Below are 21,899 nucleotides of genomic sequence, written 5' to 3'. Positions count from 1 at the left end.
TTGCTGTCTTTGTATCCCAAAGAATCACAGTCTCCCTAAACCTCAAGGTAGGAAAGGACCTCATAGTTCCTATGATCCAAACAATATTCCAACAAATCCTTTCTTTAACATTACTGAGAATTGGACAACCCTTCTCTGAGAACTTTGTTTGATGACACCCCTTACATCTTTCTATTCTCTCTCTCTCTCTCTCTCTCTCTATATATATATATATATATTTTATATATGCGAAATTATGTACAAAATTACTTGAGTATTGTGATCTGCTGGAGAATAGGGGTCATGTTATTTATTCCTTTTTTTGTAACCCCAGAGCATCATATTAGCAAGTACTTCATAAATGTTTGTTCTTATTCCACTTTGAGACAAATAAAGAAGCTTTTCCTCAAAATGAGTTGAAATCTGCATCTGTGAACCTTCAACCCATTGTATGAAATTTTCTGCACTCCGGGCCTTAGAAGACATGTTTAGTCCCTCTTCTCTATGTGCAGCCTTCAAATAATTGAAGAAAACTATCATCTTTCCCTTCATTCCCCTCGAGACATTTTTTTCCCTCAAATCAACACATACTTATTTACTAAATTCCAGACCCTATGCTTTCTGTTGGAAAAAGATGACAATAGAGCAGTCCCTGACCACAGGGAACTTGTATTCACAGACTCCCTGATAATATTCCATATCCACAAGAAAACCACTGTGGTTCCCAAGCTTATAACACTCTCTCACAACTGCCAAACTGACTCTCATTCACAGCCTGCTTTGTTTTGTTTTACTTTGCTTCTCACAGTTACTACTATACTTCTTTACTCTGATTGTAACATGAAACTGTCAATCCAAGCTTCTTCTTTCACAGATCCAGGGACCAAGCTTTAGTACCACTATCAAACACAACAGACTGTCCTAATGCTTTCTAAATAATCTCAAGACATAACTGGAAGTTATAAAGGACTGTGTACCCAATCCCTCCCATATAAACTGCACCCCTGTATCCAGGCTTTCTTAGGTTCTGATAGTCACTTTTTTCTCTGAAAAATATTGTTAAAATGTGGCACCCAGAAGAGTTGGGTATAACACTAGTCATAGGTCGCCCTAGGCAGAATGCTAAATGAGTATTATTTCACTGATTCTGGTCACTCTGACTCTCCATGCAGTTTTTTAACTGTAATATTATATTGTTGATTTATGTTGAGACTACAGTCTGATAAAATGTACAGATTTTCATTACACTATCTATTTTTTTTTAGGCAATTGGGGTGAAGTGACTTGCCCAGGGCCACACAGCTAGTAAGTGTCAAGTGTTTGGTCTGAGGTCACATTTGAACTCAAGTCCTCCTGACTTCAGGGCTGGTGCTCTATCAACTGCACCACCTAGCTGTCCCCACACTACTTATTTTTGATACATGCCTTCACTACTCTGTATTTGGAAAGTTGATTTTATTTACTCCAACTGAAGCCTATCATTTGACAGGATTTTTTTTTTAAGATCCTAACTCCGGCATCTAATATGTTAACAATCCTTTCAAGCTTCCTATCCTTTACAGATTTGAAGACCTTTCTATCTATGCATTCATCTAAATGATTGATAAAAGTTTTGAATTATATAAGGTCAAGAACATCCTCAGCTCTTAGCATAATATGTCATTTAAAGTAAGCCTTTAACAAATACTTGTTTAATTAGATTGTGTCAACTGTTGCCAGTTAACTGTTACCAACAAGATTGTTGCCAGCCTTGATCCTATGAAGAGTGCAAGGTAAAGCCAGAAGAGAATTGATGCATAGGGGGAGGCAAAAGATGATGTGGAAGTTCATAATAAGGGTGGAGAATAGGTTCAGTTGGAACATAAGTAAGACAGAAGAACAGAAGAATATTGGTAGAGTAGGGAATTTCACACTTGAAGATCTTGGAATTTTGTGAGTTTAGAATGATAGTGAGGCCTAACTTGTAACATCCCAGATGAGAGCCGGAGAGATGAATAGATTAAGTAGAGAGGTCTACTTGTTAGACGATTGCTAGTGTTAACATTAAGTTTTCCAAGGATGGTAAAAGGAAATAGGAGAAGAAATTTATAAGCTAGGTGTTAAAAAGTCATTGAATGAAGTAGAAAGTGTTTTGGAGGTTTGGTTGATTAATGAGGTGGCATTAGGTGAATATAATACAGTTTGTCAGCATGAACTTCAAAGGAGAAGTGGATTGATGGTGACAGAAAAAGGACTTGGGATTGGAAGTAGGTAGCATAGGTTACACTAATTCTTCCTTTTGGCCTAGGTAGCTAGGGGCATGAGAATGGCTAGCATTGAGATGGTACAAAAACATATGGTATCCTCAGATGACAGAAGGAATTTAATTAATGCCAAAAAGTTGAGGGCACAAGAGGAAAAGATCAACCACAAAAAGCAGTTTGGTGACAGGAAAGTTTTCCAAAAGTCACCATTAGAGTAGTTGGCAGAAAGGGATTAAGGATAGAAAGGGACAGAGCAGAAATAGATAATAGTAAGCCTAAATCGGGCCTTGTCCATCAGGTTCAAGTCTTAAAAAAATGCATCAGATACTACTGAACTATAAAATCCAATTAAACTATGTTAATAACTGAAGTTTAAAAGCACATAATGTGAGAATATAAAGGATATAAAGTACAACTCCCACTGAGTTAGGAGCTTAAGAAAACAACTTTCAGGCAATTGGAGCTCAGGCAAAGATTTCTGATAACCTTCAATGATCCCAGTCTAATCACACTAGTGTTAAATGCTAGGCAGCCAGGGCTGAGTTAAGGCTCATGGGGAGAAAAAAAAGACCAGGCTATGGCTACCACAGATGCAACAGCCCCAGAAGCCAATTCAAGCTCCAATTAAAGAATGCCAGGACAGGTAGAAGTAAAAGAGAAGTTTACACTTCAGGTGTTGGTAATTGGGATGAATGGATAAAACAGGAGTTTAGATGGTATAGTAAGTGGGAAGGATTTACTAATCATAGGGCAGGAATAAAGCAACTACACAGAAGTTTATAGAATGCATAACTCTCAAAGTTCTAATTAGAATACTGGTGTAATACAGACTTTAAAAATCAATCTCCAAAAGCCTGAATCAGTGCATTATGAATTGGGCCTCCAATGGCAGGCTGAGTTAGAGTTGAAATTTCATCTTGTAGGTCTCAGAGAGAGACCAAACTTGATTTCAGGGATTGTTATGATAAAAAATAAATTTAGGAAGACTACTTTGGTTCATGTAGATTGCCTTGTTCCAATTAGACTGGAGAGAGAGATGGTAGTGAATGAGATTACTTAGGAAAAAAAGTGAAGTACATAGAGAAGGCAGCTAATAATCTTAGCAAGGATCCTCATGTAAGGGAGAGAAAGAAGAGAAGGAAGAATGACATAGTAAATAAAGAGGTGGCTTCAGGATTAAGAAGACCTTGTTTCCAGTCCTGCCTCTGACAAATGGGTATGGCATACTGGGTAAATCATTTATCATTTCAGTTCCACAAGGCAATAAGACTATAAATTGCAGAATACTTTGAATCATGCATTAAAAGTTCTTCAATGCAATGAAATCATAGAAAGCCTGAATAAACAACAATAACAAAAAGAGCTGGATGCACTTTGACCAGATGAAACAGAAGCAAATGAACTCTTAGATAAGTCAATTCGTTCCCCTTTAATTCAACAGAGTTATTTCTATGTGAGGGGGCTTAAGTACATCATAGCTCTACAGTACCAGGCTGATTTTCTTATGTAAGCCACGTCAGGGGAAAAAGCAAATCTAATTAATACTAACGACATCAGGTTTATAAAGAGACTTGCAAGACAGATTATTATAACAGTTACATGTCCTATAAAAGCTGAGGAACTGTTTCTCTTGAATAATGAAAACATTGCTGGTCGTACTTGTTTCTTAGGATTTTATATGTTCATCACATCCTCACATTCAAGCTCTGGTCTTCTTCCTGGGACTCTAAGGCCCTTATGGCTCTTGATAATTTACCTCCTATTATATGAAAAGAAAACCAAAATAAATAAAGCTAAAGGTATTTATTTATTTTGTTGCAGAGCTAGGCTTACAAATGTGGCAGCTAAGTGACACAGTGGATAGAGTGCTGGGCCTGTAATCAGGAAGACCTAAGTTCAAATCCAGCCTCAGACACTTATTAGTTGTGTGACCCTGGGCAAGTCATTTAACTCTGGTTTCCTCAGGTGCCTCATCTATAAAATGAGTTGGAGAAGGAATGACAAACCACTCTAGTACATTTGCCAAGAAAACCCCAAATGGGGCCATGAAGACTTACAGTCAAAGGATTGAACAACTATAGTAGAATTCAATAGCAATTCACAATATTGTTTGTATATTCATTTAGTTTTTAAATCATATTATAGATATACAGATGGTGGGTAATAAGAAAAGCTTCTAGTAGTGTTTCTTTTTGCTTTTGAATTTATGCTTTAGGTTCTAATATGTTTAATATATATCTGACATTCAAGGAGAAGAGCTGTTCATAAAGATAAATAACCTTCTTACAAAAAAAGGAGGAAAGAAAGTGTTGACTGAGGCAGTAAGTTCACAAAGTATATGAGAGAAAAGGCTGAAAATTCAGGTGCAAGAATATGAATAAAAAAGTAATATAAGTTTCAAAACTGTTAGTTTTCCTTCAGTGGTAAATGACTATTAGCAAAAAAATTCATTTGGAGTTAACATTTCAGTTGTCTAGAATCAATGATCTTCAAAGACTCTGCCATTTCCTAATTGCTTGATCTTGGGAAAGTTACCTCTACATACCTTTCTTTACCTTAATATGGGGGTGATAATAAATGCATTGTGTTCTCAGCAGTATTGTGAGGCTCAAATAAGATAATGCTTTTGAGCAATGGTGTGCTTGTAATAACAAGGTTGTTATTTAACAACTATTTCTCCAGAAAATAATAAGCATGACATACTTTTAGTTTTAATCTACATTATTAACATTTTTTCCTATCACTTTCATAAGTCTAACAATCAACAAAACAATAAATCAAGCCCAGATTTATAGCATTTGCCAATTTCTGAGTTGTAAATGCTCACATTGAAAATTTAAGTCAACTTTCCTGTGCCAATTAGTGTTGACTTCAGCATAACCCTGCTACAAAAAAGTTTTCTAGTCTAAAATACTATCTAAATGTTTTTTTTTCCCCCAGTTTGATCTGTACTCCCCAGATGTATGGGCTGGATCAAGGATGATATTATTACACTCAACACAAAAAAGGAAAATCAAGTCACTAATTAAATAGAATTAATTAATTAAAAAGGGGAAAAACATAGGATGGGGACATCACATCACAAGAATAATTGAATCATGAAATAGAAAGTGTGGACTACTAGATCTCTCCAAATGCTATCTATTATTAATAAACTGAGAAGCAGCATGGTGAAATGGATAAGGGATGGCATTGAAGTTGGGAAAACTGGAGGTCAAATATCACCTCCATAATATGGATGACCCTGAGCAATCACTAACCTCTCAATGTCCCAGGAAAATTCTCAAGACCAATGGCAGAACTGATCTGAACTGAGTTGATCTGAATTGTTAGAGGGAGTTTCAGCACCAAGAATTCCTTGTAGCATGGATCTCCAAAGTGGAGTTACTGCAGGGTAAAATGATTTTGAGGATGAGGGAAAAATATATTAGAAATTGTCTTTATATTTTATCCGAAAAAAAAAGAGAAAAGAACTAAACCTTAGTAATTCTTATTATACAAATTGACACTAGTCACCTGCCATACAAAATATGATGTTTCCTGAGGGAAGAAGAGGAGTTCAACAGTGCCAATGAGTTGACAGTGGGGCTCTTACTTTTTCATTTGGTTTGTGTATATTGTGCCATATTGAAGTTATTGTGAGCCTGATTACATATATCTAGTTTACACACAAATAGCCATGAAATTAAAAGATGCTTGCTCCTTGGAGGGAAAGCAATGACAAATCTGGACAGCATACTAAAAAGCAGAGACAGTACCTTGCCAAAAAATGTCTGTATAGTCAAAACTATGGGTTTTCCTGTAGTAATGTATGGCTGCAAGAGTTGGACTCTAAGGAAAGTTGAGGGCTTTGTAATAGACACTTTTAAATTGTGATGCTGGAGAAGACTTTTGAGATTTCCTTGGACAACAAGGAGATCAACTCAGTAAATACTTAAAGATGTTAATTCAGACTATTTATTGGAAATACAAACACTGAAGCTGAAACTTAAATACTTCAGTCACATAATGAGAAGACAGGACTCATTGGAAAAGACCTTGATGTTGGGAAAGATTGAAGGCAAAAAGAGAAGGGGATGGTAGAGGATGAGATGGATAGGTAGAGTCAACAGACTTTGAGAGATAGTGCAGGATAAAGGGGCCTGGTGTGTTTTGGTCCATGAGGGCATGAAGAGTCAGACAGGACTGAACAAATGAACAACAATTAACCTCACGGTTCACAATTAACCTAACAAAATTGACCAATGGCTTAAAAAAGATTCCTACCAAAAACAAATAAACAAACAAAACCCCTGCAGATTGAAGATAAATACTTATGACATGAGTAAAAGTGAAGAACAAAAATAATGGGAGTTTATATTTCCAGTTTTTCCACTTCGGAGATCCAAGCTACAAGGAATTCTTGGTGATGAAACTCCCTCTAACAATTCATATCAACTCAGTTCAGATCAGCTCTACCATCTAAAAGTCTTGAGAATTTTCCTGGGACATTGAGAGGTTAGTGATTGCTCAGGTGGGAATGTTCACATTCAGAGAGGAGGTACCTTTCTCTTGCTGCAAAACAATGGCTGTTATGTCAGGTTGATTGGAATAATTGTCTCACAAAGTCTGAAGCCATTATTATAATGAAATGTGCACTTATTACTCCTACTTAAATAGTATTACTAACCCTATTCATAATATATCAGTTACATAAATTATTAATATTTTCAGATGAGTATATTTTGTGTTATTGATAAAGATAAAATTATTTTAAAATGTTATTCAGTTTGTTGTCTTATCTCTTATCCTACCTGGTTTCAGCTCCAGAGAACAAGATACTCCTTCTGGGATAAGCTCATCACTTCTAAATTCACCACCATGCTGCTTACTCAAGCCTTGATTGATACCACCTTCATCAGCCTCCTCTATCTTCTGGAAGGCTGAGGGTTGAGTACCAAACTCTTCTTAATGCCTTCCTATATAGAGGGCAGAAACTGGTCACCTCACTCCTCTTTGCATTTGCTCCCCTGACTGGTTTCAACTTCATAGAACAAGATGCCCCTAGCCTGGGTATCCCCTGGTTTCCCCTCCCCCTTCCCTTCCTTCCTTTGTGTGTTGTCCCCACCTTATGGGCAAGGACTATCTCTCGTTTTACTAGCTGTAGTCCCAGCACTTAGCACAGTGCTTGGAACATAGTAGGTGCTTAAAAATTGTTTATTGGATTGGATCATCCATTTTAATTTCTATTTTGTATATGTTTCAGAATGAATACAATAAATTAGTATAGTACTACATGTATATAGTTTACAAATAAATGATATCAATTTTAAGTGATTGATATGCCCTCCTTTGATGAAATCTGATTATAATAATAGTAGTAAATACATTAAGGTTTGTAAAGCACTTTACAAGTGTTACATTAATTGATTCTCACAACAAACCTATGAGGAAAATATTATTATTATTCCTATTTTATAGATTGGGAAGTCAAGTCTAAATGAGGATAAGTGACTTGCCTAAGGTCACACAGGTGGCAAAATGTTTAAGGTAGTATTTGAACTCAGATCTTCCTTAACTGCAAGTTCAGCATTCTAAACACAACACAGTGTCAAGAAGATGGCAATCAATCAATATTTATTAAGCACCCAATATATGCCAGGTATGATGCTAATCACTGGGGATAAAAAAAAAAAGACAAAAGACAGCCCCTCCCCTCAAGGAGGTTAAAATCTTACAGAGAAGACATCATACAAATTTACATATACAAAACAGGCTATATATAGGAAAATAGATAATTAATAGAGAGAAGGCACTAAAATTAAGAGGGGTTGGCAAAGGCTGCCTGTTAAAGGTGAGTGGGATTTTAGTTGAGACTTAACTGAATTTCCTGACTTCCATTATCAGAGAAGAAGAGGGAGAGTTTTCTAGGCATGGGGGACAGTCAGAGAAAACAATGATGATGATGATGATGATGTCAATAACTATGGTTATTCATGTCACCTTTTGTACATTACAGGTGTTTTAGCAAATGGAATCCTAGCACTTGAAATAAGTGAATTTACCTGCTGTACATGTTAATTCTGGAATTCTAACATTTATCCTGGTTAGCTTTAGGTTATATTCTCCCCACTCTGAGTTTTTCCATGAGAGTTCATTAAGGAAATCCCACTGTCTCTTTGAGATCAGTAGGAACTATTTAATACCCATGACTAAAGAAGACATAACTACTACTTTCAGTTTACAAATGTGGATGTATGGAAAATTTGAGAGAGAAATAGGTCCTAGAGAGAAAAAGGACAATATGACTGCAGGTTACCACCACCCCAGATGCATTGAGAGCTTCGAATACACCCAGTAGAAGCTGCTTAGTTATTTCTTATCAGTCTTATGCCACCAGGACAATGTGTGTGCTGTGCAGTGTAGGTGACCCCATAGATTTAGGTATAGGCACGTTTGAGGTAGAGAGCTAAAAGTACAAAGGACATTCCACCTTACATAGGATCCTGCATTTATAGTTGGAAGGAACTTTAGAGACCATCTACTCCAATTCTGTCATTTGTTGTTGTTGTTGTTTAGTTGTTTCAGTCATGCCCAACCCTTTATGACCCCATTTGGGACTTCCTTGGCAAAGATATTGGAGAGGTCTGACATTTCCTTCCCCAGTGGATTCATTTTGTCAGGCAATCAGAGGTTAAGTGACTTGCCCAGGGTCACACAGTTCGGAAGTGTCTCAGGCTGGATTTTAATTCAGGTCTTTCTAACTCCAGGCACAGTGCTCTATCCACTAAGCCAACAGCTACTTCTACTGTCATTTTACAAATAGAAAATTCAGAGTTAACTCTCCTTTCCCTAATTCTAACCTTTGAAGAAGAGATATTAGTTCTTATATCTGAATTCACTCAAAAACTGTACCTAGAGAATATGGGATAGCTTTCTCCTCCCTCTGCAGATGTCTTTATCAATTGAAGTTTTAAATGAGAGTCATGGGAAAGAAGAAGGTTATTCTCAGATGAATTGTTTAGAGTGGAATGAATCAATTTCACTTAACCATCTTGTAAGAATAGTATCATGAGATGAGTTGCTAGTTAGCTTTACATTAAACCAGAGAGTTAACTGAAGGAGCACACAGTACTTGGCAGAGCCAGGATTGGAAAACTAAGTCCTATCACTCCACTGTACCACACTGCCTCATTTTGCATTTCTAAAGACATTTCTTTATAATAACAAAGAAAAAGAAAATGTGTTAATATTAGGACAAGATATTAATAGACAAAATAGAAAATACCACACAGGGAAAACAAGACCAAAGGGGAGAAAATAACTATGATTGATATAAAAGCTATGATAGTTCACTTCTTACAATTGACTGTGATAACTCTATTTTGACATGAATATACTCATCCTTTTTTTCAGTTCCTTTACAGTCAGTGTGCAAATTCCAGGCTGACATAATTTTTCTACTTATACCACCTATTTTGTATTCACCTGTTCTGATTCTTTCTCAGTTCAGTAAACAACCTTTCTTGTTGAGCTATCTGACTTTTGATGTTTTCCTAAAATTGCCCTGACCTGTCTGTTTTGAGTTTGCCCTTCAGAGATTCACCAGGTGAATAATTCAGTGACTTAGAAACATGGGTCTCTTTAAAGGAGCCCTACTGTTTTATACCTCAAATACACATTAAACAATGTTGACCCACATGAATAAAATTTTTACCAAATGTAATTAGAGCACATGTTTCTTTGCAAGGTAGATGAATCACCTGGAAGGAATGCAGTGAGAGAAACAGTTGGTTTAATATAAAGCTAATTAGCAACTCATCTCATGATACTATTCTTACAAAATGGTTAAGTGCAATTGATTCATTCCACTCTAAAAAATGCATCTGAGAGTAACCTTCTTCTTTTTTCCCATGACTCTTGTTTAAAACTTCAATTGATAAAGACATCTGCAGAGGGAGGAGAAAGCTATCCCATATTCTCTAGGTACAGTTTTTGAGTAATTCAGATATAAGAACTAATATCTCTTCTTCAAAGGTCAGAATTAGGGAAAGGAGAAAAATGGGGGAAAAAATTAACTTTACTGGACCCTTTAATTCAGCCTCCTCTTTTAGCCAAACAATTCTAAAGGACTCATATGTTGCAGACAAGGTGCTGACCTACATCCTTAGAAATTTTCTCATTCAGGGGTTCCTTACACCAATGAAATCATAGGTCCAGTCCCTCTTCCTATGTTATTTTTAGCCCCCAAATAAATGAATTAATTAAATAACTAATTAATAATAAGGAAAAGATTTGCAGGGATGGCATTTAAAAAGCCCTTTTTTTCAGAACATCTTCCAGTGTTTGAGAGTTAGCTTCTTGAGGGAAGAAATCTTTGCTATTTTTTTTCTTTTTATCTGCATCACCTAGTACAATGCACATAGTAGGCATATAATAAATGTATATTGAATTGAATTGACAATTCTTATTGTCATTTCATAATTGGGAAATTCATCCTTGTGTCACCAATCTAACTCCATTTCTTTTAAAACCACTGGTGTCAAAAGTCAAGGTTGTTTACATGGAGGGACTGAATGCAATGTTTTGATGCAATGATGTTTTTCATATTTCTTTTCTATTTTTATTAATTTATTTTGATTTGTCAACAATCACTTCCATAAGCTTTTAAGTTTTAAATTTTCTCCCCCTCCCTCCCCAAGGTGGCGCACAATCTAATATAGGCTATACATATACATTCTTATTAAACATATTTTCACATTAGTGATGTTGTAAGTAAGAATTAGAACTAATAGGAGGAACCACCAGAAAGAGGAAACAAAACACAACAGAAGAAAAAAAATGGCAAATAGTATGCTTTGATCTGCATTCAAACACCATAGTTCTTTCTTTGAATGTGGATAGCATTTTCCATCATGAGGAGATGTCTTAGATCCTTCTATTGCTGAGAGGGGTTAAGTCTATCAAAGTCAGTCATCACTCAATGTGGCTGTTACTGTGTACAACTTTCTCCTGGTTCTACTCACTTCACTCAGCATCAAACCATACAAATCTTTCCAGGTTTATCTGAAATCTGCCTGTTCATCATTTCTTATAGCATAATAGTATTCCAGTACATTTATATATCACATTCACAATTATGATAACTATCTGTGTCTTTCTCTTCACCCTTCCCTCCTCCTTGTTTATGCTTTTCTTTCTCCTTTCTCCTTTTCCCTCTTCACTAATGATTTGCTTTTGACCACCACCTACCTCAGTCCCACCTCCCTTCTATTAGCCCCCTCCTTTATCTTTCCCCTTTTCCCTCCTACTGCCTATACAGCAAGTTATATTTCTATACCTAACTGCTTATGTTATTCTCTTCTTGAGCCAAATCTGATGAGAGTAAGGTTTAAACAATTCTCATCTCCCTCCCTTCTTTCCCTCTGATGTAATAGGTTTTTGTGCCTTTTCCTGTGATGTAATTTACCCTTGTCTACCTCCTCCTTTCCTTTTCTCTCAGTACATTTTCTTAGTTAGATCAGGTTAATTCACTTACTTGGATCCATTTAACCCACTTGATTAGATTTTTTTTTCATCATTACCTCAAAGTCAATTTATACCCACCCCCTTTATGTATACCCCTTTAACATGGTATAATAATAATACAGTTCTCAAGAGTTACAAGTGTCATCTTCCCTTGTAGGGATGTAAAGAGTCTGCCCTTATTAATAACATGTTGTTACTTTCTGTCCTGTTTACCTTTTTACGTCTCTCTTGAGTCTTCTATTTGAAGATCAAATTTTCCATTGAATTCTGGTCTTTTTATCAGGAAGGTATGGAAGTCCCCTATTTCATTGAATATCTATCTCCTCCCCTGAAAGATCTTGCTCATTTTCGCTGGGTAGTTGATCCTTGGTTGTAATCCAAGCTCCTTTGCCTTAATGAATATCATATTCCATATCCTATGGTCTTTTAATGTAGAAGCTGCAAGGTCCTGTGTAATCCTGACTGTGGTTCCATGATATTTAAATTGTTTCTTTCTGGTTGCTTGCAGTAATTTCTCTTTGACCTGGTAATTTTGGAATTTGGCTACTATATTCCTTGGCGTTTTCAATTTGGGATCTCTTTCAGGAGGTGATCAGTGGACTCTTTCTATGGCTATTTTACCCTCCAGTTTTAGGACCTCAGGGAAGTTTTCCTTTATGATTTCCAGAAAGATACTGTCCAGGCTCTTTTTTTCATCGTGATTTTCAGGTAGCCGAATGACTTTTAAATTGTCTCTCCTGGATTGATTTTCCAGGTCAGTTGTTTTACCAATGAGATATTTTACATTTTCATCTATTTTTTCATTCTTTTGTTTTTGTTTGACTGATTCTTGCTCTCTCATACAGTCATTAGCTTCCATTTGCTCAATTCTAATTTTTAACAAATTGTTTTCTTCAATTAGATTTTGTACCTTCTTCCCCATTTGGCCAATTGTATTTTTTAGGGACTTGTTTTCTTCCATGTACTTTTTTTTCCGGTTGGCCAATTGTATTTTTTAAGGACTTGTTTTCTACAGTTAATTTTTGTCCTTCTTTTTCCAAGCTATTGACTCTCTCTTACATACTTCTCATTTCTTTTCCCATTTTTTCTTCTACCTCTCTCATTTGACTTTTAAAATCCTTCTTGGACTCCTCTAAGAAGGTTTTTCAGGCTTCTTGATGCAATGTTTTGAGGCATCTAGGTAGTTCAGTGGATAGAGTGCTGGGCCTGGTATCAGGAAGCCCTGAGCTCAAATATAGTCTCAGAGATGTACTGTGATCCTGGGCAAGTCACTTAACCCCTGTCTGCCTCAGTTTCCTTAGCTGTAAAATAGAAATAATAACATCTACCTCATAAGATTCCTGTGAGGATTCCATGAAAAAAAATATTCACAAAAAACACTTAGCATAGTGCCTAGCACATAACCGGAGCTATATAAATGCTTATTCCCCCCTTATCTCCCCCCTACTTTCCCTTCCCCCTTAATCCGTACTATACTTCAATATTTCTCCCCTTGTTTTTCAAAATCCTTTAAAGTCAATGAACAGTTTGTAGGTAAACTTGTCTAAATGCTGAAAAATGATGAATTCACTAGTCCCACTTCTGTGGTGGTTGAGTTACATGAACTAAGGCACCAAGGTATGTAGGATTTAGGATTGTTTCCTGGGAGAGTAAAGTTTGTGAGACAAATATTCAAAAGATTACAGTGCTACAAGGGAGAGGGAAGAGAGAGAGAGAGAGAGAGAGAGAAAGAAGAAGAGGGTGGGAAACAGAGGGTGAAGAGGGAAGAAGAGTGAGAGAGGGAAAGGAGGAAAAAAGGGTGAGAGAAAGAGAGGGAGGAGGAAGAAGAAGAGAGGGAAAAGAGAAGGAAAATGGGGAGAAGGAGGGAAGAGGAGGAAAGAGGGATGAGGGAGATGGGGGTAGGAGAAGAAGAATTAGAGGGAGAGAGGAAGAGGAAAGGGAGAACAAGGAGGAAGGGGGAGAAAGAGAGAGGATGGAGAGAGGAAGGAAAGGAGAAGAAGAGAGAAGAAGGAAGGGAGAGGGAAGAGGGAAGAGAGGGAGAAGAGGAGAGGTAATAGGAGAGGGAGAGAGTAGGAGAGAAAGGGAAAGAGGGACAGGAAAGAGAGAGAGAGAAGAGGGAGAGGGAAGAGAGAGAGAGGGACTCATTTCTCAGATGTCCCCAAATAGAAAGAGCTTGATGGGAGCAGAAGAAATTTTATTAATTCATACATAGTTTTATAGCTTCACAAAATCACAGATTAAAAAAAATATTCCAGATAAATCCTAGATATACCAGTTTAATAGTAGCTTTGGTTAGGGGTAATTTGCATCTGGCATATGAATTAACACCTCTGCTTTATTTCCATTCTGTTCCTCACACAGGAGATTTTTGAAAGATCTATTCCCATCCCCAATTGTAGAGCCAAGGTTGTTGATTAGAGAGAGTCATGACCCCATAGGAGGGGCTAGGGAAAAGGGCCACCACCCACTTAAGGTTGGGAACCAGAAAAAGAGGGGACCTACCTCTTCTTATCATTCTTTCACTTTATATTCTAGAAATAACTAGGTGGATAATGTTCCTAGTTTACTAATAATCAGAGTGAGGCTTAGGGTAGCTAGGTGTCACAGTAGATAGAGCTCCAGACTTGACTCATTTTCGTGAGTTCAGATCTTGCTTCAAACACTTACTAGCTGTGTCCCTGTTTGCTGCCTCAGTTTCTTCATCTGTAAAAGGAGCTTGAGAAGAAAATTGCAAACTACTCCAGCATCTGAACACCAAATGGGGTCACAAAGAGTCAGACTCAAGTCTTTCTATCTTCAGGTTCAGCATGTAGAAGGTAGTGTGTGTGTGTGTGTGTGTGTGTGTGTGTGTGTGTGTGTGTATGTTCACTCATTTGCCAACCTGCTGCTTCTCCCTAAAGACAACAAAGACATTATAGTGAGTTTTATATCTACTGACAATAGACACCATCCTTTTGCTTTCTCCTTATATATGATCAGTTAAACACTGTCTCTCTGAATGCTGGAAAAATGAATTTGTGTTATCATTTACTCACTTTTCCCAACTTTTCAGGGGTGCCTAATTACAATGTTAACACAATCTTAGATTATCCAAATGGTTAGTATTACATGGTATTTCACATTTAAAACACATTTTATATGAATATCACTGTAATTCATATTTGCATATTATTTTACATTTTACAAAATGTCTATCTCACAATGACTCAGGCAAGGAGGCAGAGGGAGGTTTATTCTCTCTAAACTACCTTTTAGGAAACTGGAACTCAACCTGTTGAAGTGACTTACTTAGGAATCGTCACCTATAAAGTACTGGAGCTAAGACTTTGAACCCATGCCTCTGGATGTCCAGTTCAGTTCTTGGTCTTTCTAAAAAGTTTTGTTGATATGTTTAGTTTTTATATTGCAGATTTTAACAACTCACTTTCACACTGAAAGAGGTCTCATAAAAAAGTAAAACAGTTAAAGAAAAACTAATACTACAGGGACTTCATCTGAAAGTACATGAAACATTTCACATCTGTAACATCCTCCCCCACTCACACAAACAACCCTCAAATTAATAGAAATCTATTTTATTTCCCTTCCACCCTCCAATTCATTGGAAAGAGAGAAAAACAAATTTCCTGTAACAAATATGTATAGTCAAGGAAAACAAATTCTTTCAATGGTTGTGTAAAAATTATGTATTTATAATACACACAAATGTGTGTATATATGTATATATGTGTGTATATATATACACGTATGTAAATATACATGTATATACATATATACATACACACACATATATATATTAATTTCTTATTTGGTACCCTAACTTTGTCACATTTCTATATCTATAATGGATAGTATGTTTCATTATCTGTCTTCTGGATCATGAATGTTCATTGTATTGATAATAGTTGTTAAAGATTTCAAAATTATTTGTTTTTACAGCATTTATTTTATAAATTATCCTCCTGGTCCTTCTCATTTCATTTTACTTTTCAGTAGCTCTTTAATAAAATTTTTATTGCTTTATAATCACAAAACTTTGTATATGATATTTCTGTTTTTCTGCATTTGTTTTTGAGGTTTTTATGTCCTAAGACATGATCAATTTTTGTAAAGATGACATGCCCAGCTGAGAAATAGTTATATTCTCTGCTCTTTCCATAAAAACATACTAGGGGAGGGCAGCTCCTTAAAGATAAATGGGTAGCTTTAAACCAAGAGCCTCAAATGCTTTGGGTCGCAAAGGGTCATGGTTAATCACAAACAAGTCATCAACTATAAAGTTTCTCAAGTTCTGGAAACATGTCTTTGAAAAACCTTAAGTGGCTATTCTGAATCTAAGCAAGGACAGTTTTAACCAAGCACGCATCTGGGATTTGTGGCTGAGAAAATCTGACAGAAAATGTTAAACTGCCTGTTGGAAACACTTCATAGGCACATTTGAAAAAAAAAAAAAACAAGACATGCTTGATATTCACATCACTCAGCTGATAAAGTGGGAAAACTTCTGAAAGTCAAAAATAAGAAAACTTTCAAGCTCTTTAAAATAGATGTTGTTTGAAATCCAAGTGAACATGTTGTTTTATTTTAGCCAGTGCCTGATAGCATTGCCAAATCTCTTAACCATCCTCATCCATTACACCCAACTTTCCATTCAGCCCACACAAGCCTGCTGTTACTTCATTTTTATGATTGTAAATCACTGACATCAGATAATGCTAAATCTGAAGTTACTGACAATGCCATTTCTCCCCTAAGAATAAATTCTATATCAAGCTAAGCTTTTGATACTATTTCTTCCATTTTGGTTTGGTGGTGTTTTCCATTTCAATGGTTATGTTATATGAAGAAAAGGAGAGATTTGAAATGGGATATGAAAGGTTTTTTTTTTTTTTTTAAATCTAGCAAACACAAATTTAGCTATCTAAAAGGGTGAAGAGAAGAACTGAAGTTAAACAATTCAGAAAGCATTATTACATGAAGTGAAGTTATGGCATTTTCCATGTTATCTTTCATTTAGTCCATCCCTTATGTAATGAGAACAAACAGGAGAACTTTCCTACCCTCCTTGTTTATAAGGAAAGGGCCTGTGCTCCACCAGCTTCTGGTCACAGGCTTGGTTCTTTTTAGTTATATTTATGTGTCTGTACTCATATGCAGAAAAGCAAGTAGATCTGAATATCACCTCTAAGAGGATCTGTTATCTTTTTTGTTATTCCCATTCTTTTTCTTATCTACATAATCAGGGAGCTCACTGTTCCCCAAGGTAAGCCATTCCATTTTGGAATAATTCTAATTTTAAAAAAAAGGTTTTTCTTTATAATGAGTAGAAATCTGCTGGTGTAATTTCCAGTTATATTTTCTAGTTCTCCTCTACGGCAATAGAAAAAGTAAATCAAATCTTTCTTCCACATGATAGTCCTTTTTTGGAGTACAACTCTCATATCTTACCTAATTCTGTCCACTTCATATTAAATCTCTCTAGTTACTTCAGTCACTTCTTAAATGGAATGCATCAGTCTCTTCACTGTCCTGATTATACTCCTCTGGAAAAGCTATGATTTGTTCATGGAATAGAGACAGGGACTGGACCTGTGATTTCATTGGCTTTCATGTATCTCCCAGGGGAGGATACTCCCTCTAACAACACTCCCTCTGCCAGGGCAGTTCTGCACCTTATTTGCAAATTATAACTGCAAGTTTGGATTAGAGTTGCTTAGAGCATCAAAAGACCAAATGATTTGTCCGAGGTCACACAGGAGGTTTGTTTCAGAGACAAGGCTTGAATTCAGGTCTTCCTGGATTCAACATTAGCTCTCAATCTACTATGCCATGCTATCTCATAATTTCTTCAACAGAGGAGAGTCATCATGGCCAGAACTGAAAAGCCTGCCTCCCACTTGTCCTCCTTTTCGGTCTAATCTACCTCCAGCACTCTAGTTGTGAGTGTTCCCCTGAAGTGAGCTGGTAAATGTTTAACAACCAACTCTTGGAGGGAGTATGTATACACAACACACTTAATGTTTAATCTGCTTTATTAATATTTTCTCCATTACTTTCATGTCTAGCCAATCAGTAAAACAATAAATCAAGCCCTAATCTGTAGTGTTTTCCAGTTTCCAAATTGCAAATAGTGAAAATTTAATAAACAGCCCTTTCCAGCTATTTCAAATTGGATCAGCTCAACTTGGACTGTGCCCCCAAAGTCTAGTCATTTTCTTTGCTTACTGCATACCATCAGTCTTGGTGATCTCAACAGCTCTCACTAATCAGACTATTGTCCCTAGACAGACAACTCCCAATTCTCTGTACCCAGCTCAAATCTATTGTGAATGCCATCACTTAACCTCCAGTTTTCTGCTGGACTTCTCCATCAGGATGTCCAGACAGCATCAAACTCAACATGTCTAAATATAATTCATTATCTTTCCCCTTAATCCTGTCTAGAGAATTCTAAATGGTCCCTTTGACTTTCCTATTTCTGTTAGGAGCCCCAGTGTCCTTCCTATCATCCAGGTTTGCAATTTTGATCTTACCTCCCCTTTCTCCCCACCCCATCTCTCAAATTCAGTCATTTGCCTAATTTTTTTCAGGTCTATCCCTGTCTCATTTTTCTTATCTGCCCTCTTCTCTCTTCTCACATGGACACCACATAGACTTCTTTTAACTTCTTGCTTGAACTAGTATAGTAGACTCTGAACTTATCTTCCTCCTCTCAATCTCTTCCTTCTCCAATTCATCATATTTATACCTATAAGAATACAAATGTAACATACAAATCATATTTTCCTTTAATATTCTCCTTTTGAAAAAAATAACATTCTAGGAATAGTCAGAAATAAAAGCATCTTTATAGAAGTTCATGGCATTAATCACACTGCAAATTTCGCAAAGTTAGGATCCTTAAAATGTTGGTATCTTACATCCACGTGATGTAATTGAAACATTCTAACTACATTACCAGGCATGGATAAGCGGCTTATCTAGAGTAATTGAAACAGCTCTTCTGTTTCCACATTAGAAATGTATAAAAAGGAAACCTTCAAAATGAGTCCTTTGACATTTAATTGCATACAGCAGTAGAACAATGTAATAAGGAACTTTTGGATGTATAGGGACAAATAGCAACTACTCTGTTTGCTCAGTTCATCTAATTAGTATGTATCCTTGTATGTCAGAGAAAAGTGGCCTCAAATTCTGGAATCAATCAATCAACAAGCACTTATTAAGAGCCTTCTAAGTGTCAAATATGGTGCTGGGAAATGGGAATAGAAAGACAATAAATGAAATAATCCTTACTCTTCTGACACATATTGATTATGACTTTGGGCAATTCACTTAACTTTTCAGTACCCTAGGCAGCTCTTAGAGCAATTATTATTCTACATTGATAGCTGTATGGGTTCCTCATCAGGACTTCACTATTAAGCCAATGAAATCACAGGTCAGTTTCCCCAAAATACTGTATGCGTCTTCATAAATATCAAATATATGCACATATGGATCCATTTTATATTATAGAAACAGATCTAGCACTAGATGTAGTATCTTAACAATAAATTAATCATGCACATATATCAGTGAAGGTATAAATCTGAAAAACACTTTTGATTATTTATTCTTGACTGTAAAAAAATTGGTTAAATAAAAGTAACTAGGATGAATTACAAAATGCATACATTTTCATGAAAAAAATTCAGTTCCTTTCTGTCTTCTTGCTATCTGAACTAAGAATCCAGTTGGGCATAAAGGGGTTGAATATATTTTTCATGAGGCCTCTTTGAAAATGCAAATGCATTTATTTTCTCATTTGTTCTTTCAAGGGAGAAGTTCTCTCTAATCCACTGATGCTGTCAATAATTAACAAAACTTATTTCTACTATATTCCAAAACTCACATTCCTACTACCAGGACTTTCGCAAAAATGTGAGTTTTCTTCTCTTCTAGCACCCCCCCCTTCCAAAAAAATCCCAGCAACATCAATGAAAACCCTGAAGGATGGACATGTCCCCTTTTCTGAAGCAACTTAAAATTGATCATTTAAATATTTAAGAGAGAAACAATTAAAATACAAAAAAACCCCTAAGTAATATTACATGGGGCTCCATTGCTGATATGCCATTTGACCTGTTAGTAGCATTTCCCCACACCTATTCCTCTTCATTTCACTGTGATGGTGATAAAGAATGAATGGAATTTAAACCAAGTATCATTCACACCCTGCCCATCTTCTAATTTCACCTCTTAAAGTCAGATGATAAGTCAGGAAACTCCCACAATCTAAACAATCATTTACATTTGGGGCATAGAAATTTTAATCAAATAAAATGCACATCACATTCAACTGTACCTGAAGTTCAAGCTTTTTTATTTTCAAGAGATAAAGAGTAGATTGATATAATGATAACACAATTGCTTATTCTTCATATTCTGTGACTAAAAACTAACTTGCAACTTTTTTTTTGCAAAACTAGAAGGATTTAATTTCCACGATTTTAATATAACAGAAATGTGCAATATCCATGTTGAGTGGTAAATTCAGGCAAATATCCCTATCCTCTAATGAAAAATATATTCTTTATTTCTTCTCTATATATTTCTGTTCTGTTTATGTTTGTTAATGCTTGTTCAGTTCATAATAAAAATGTATAGTTCAACATTATTCCTATAGAAATGGATATTAACTTATTAAACAGAACAAACCTCAAAAATCAGTATTACATAAAAATTTATTAAATATCTAACTCTTACAAGGTACAGTGTGGGGCTGTGCCTCCCTGTGCCATAACTTTTATCTATTGTGCCTCATTCTGCATTAGAATCATGCATTTAGAAATGGAAGGGAATTTGTGACTTGTCTCTTTTTAACTTTGCAATCTGGCTTTTGATTTCCTTATTCAACTGAAATTTCTCTCTCCTAATTTCCCAATGATCTCTTAATCACTAAATCTCAATTTTCACCTTTCTTGGTCTCTCTGAAGCTTTTAGGTCACCTTCTTCCCCTTGATACTCACTTCTATTTTTTTTTTTTAGCCCACAATTTTTTTTTCAATTTTTTTTTTTTTTGGTGACACTGCTCTCTCCTGATTCTCCTACCTGTCTCCTACCTATACCTTTGTATATATGCTCCGTTTCAGTCTCTTTTGCTGGATCTTCATCCATGTCACACAGAGTTCTGTCCTGGTCCCTCTTTTCTTCTCTCCCAATACTGTTTCACTTGGTCTCAACAGCTCATGGATTCAATGATCATCTCTATGCAGCTGATTCTCAGATCTTTTTGTCCAACTCTAACTACTTTGCAGTCTCACATCTCCAATTGCCTGTTAGGAATCTTAAAATGTCCAAAATGGAAATCATTATTTCATTCTTCCTTCCTCCATCCCTTTCCCTTAACTGCACTACTACTATTGAGGACACTACCACCCTCCTAGTCTCAAAGTGTAGTTGTTATCCTCAACTCCATGCTCTCTCTTACCCTGCCATATTGAATCAGTTGCCAGGCTCTGCTATTTGTATCTTTCTCAAATAGGTCACCTTCTCTCCACTGGCACAGAATATGAGCCATCATCACCTCACACCTGGACTGTTGGGATACCCCAATTGTTAGTCTCCATGTCTCAAGTGTATACCCAACTACAATCCATCCTCCACTAAATTGTCAAATTGATCTTCCCAAAATGCATGTCTGACTGATGCGGTTTAGGGGTTCATGGGTGGTGGGACCCCAAAATCACAACACCCAGGTCCTGCCCAAAAGAATTTGACCCAAGCCTTCTTGCAGCCAGAAACAAGGTTTATTAGAACATCCATCATATTGGGCAGACTCTTAAGGAGTATGAACATGGGTAAGCAGTGGCTAGATTATAAGAATCTGAGCAGTACCTAGATTTTAAGAATCTGAGCAGAGGCTAGATTTTAAGAATCTGAGCATCTTAATGGAGACCAGATGGACCTTATATACAAAAAGACTGTGGTAAGGGTCTAGGAGTGGCCAAGTAGTTTGGGGTGATGGGAGGAAGGGCCTAAGGAGATCTGGATGGGAGTGGCTAGTAAGATGGGGCGAACAGAACTCCTGGGACCTGGACAATGGAGGATTAAGTGTGGAAAATGGCCAGGGGCCATAAGAAGGTAAGACAATGGAGGGGAGATTGGGTGTAACCACAATGCCTTGAG

Source organism: Vombatus ursinus, unplaced genomic scaffold, assembly GCF_900497805.2.
Source record: "Vombatus ursinus unplaced genomic scaffold, bare-nosed wombat genome assembly UNPS02014812.1, whole genome shotgun sequence".
NCBI lineage: Eukaryota > Metazoa > Chordata > Mammalia > Diprotodontia > Vombatidae > Vombatus > Vombatus ursinus.
Note: the sequence above shows the minus strand (reverse complement) of the source record.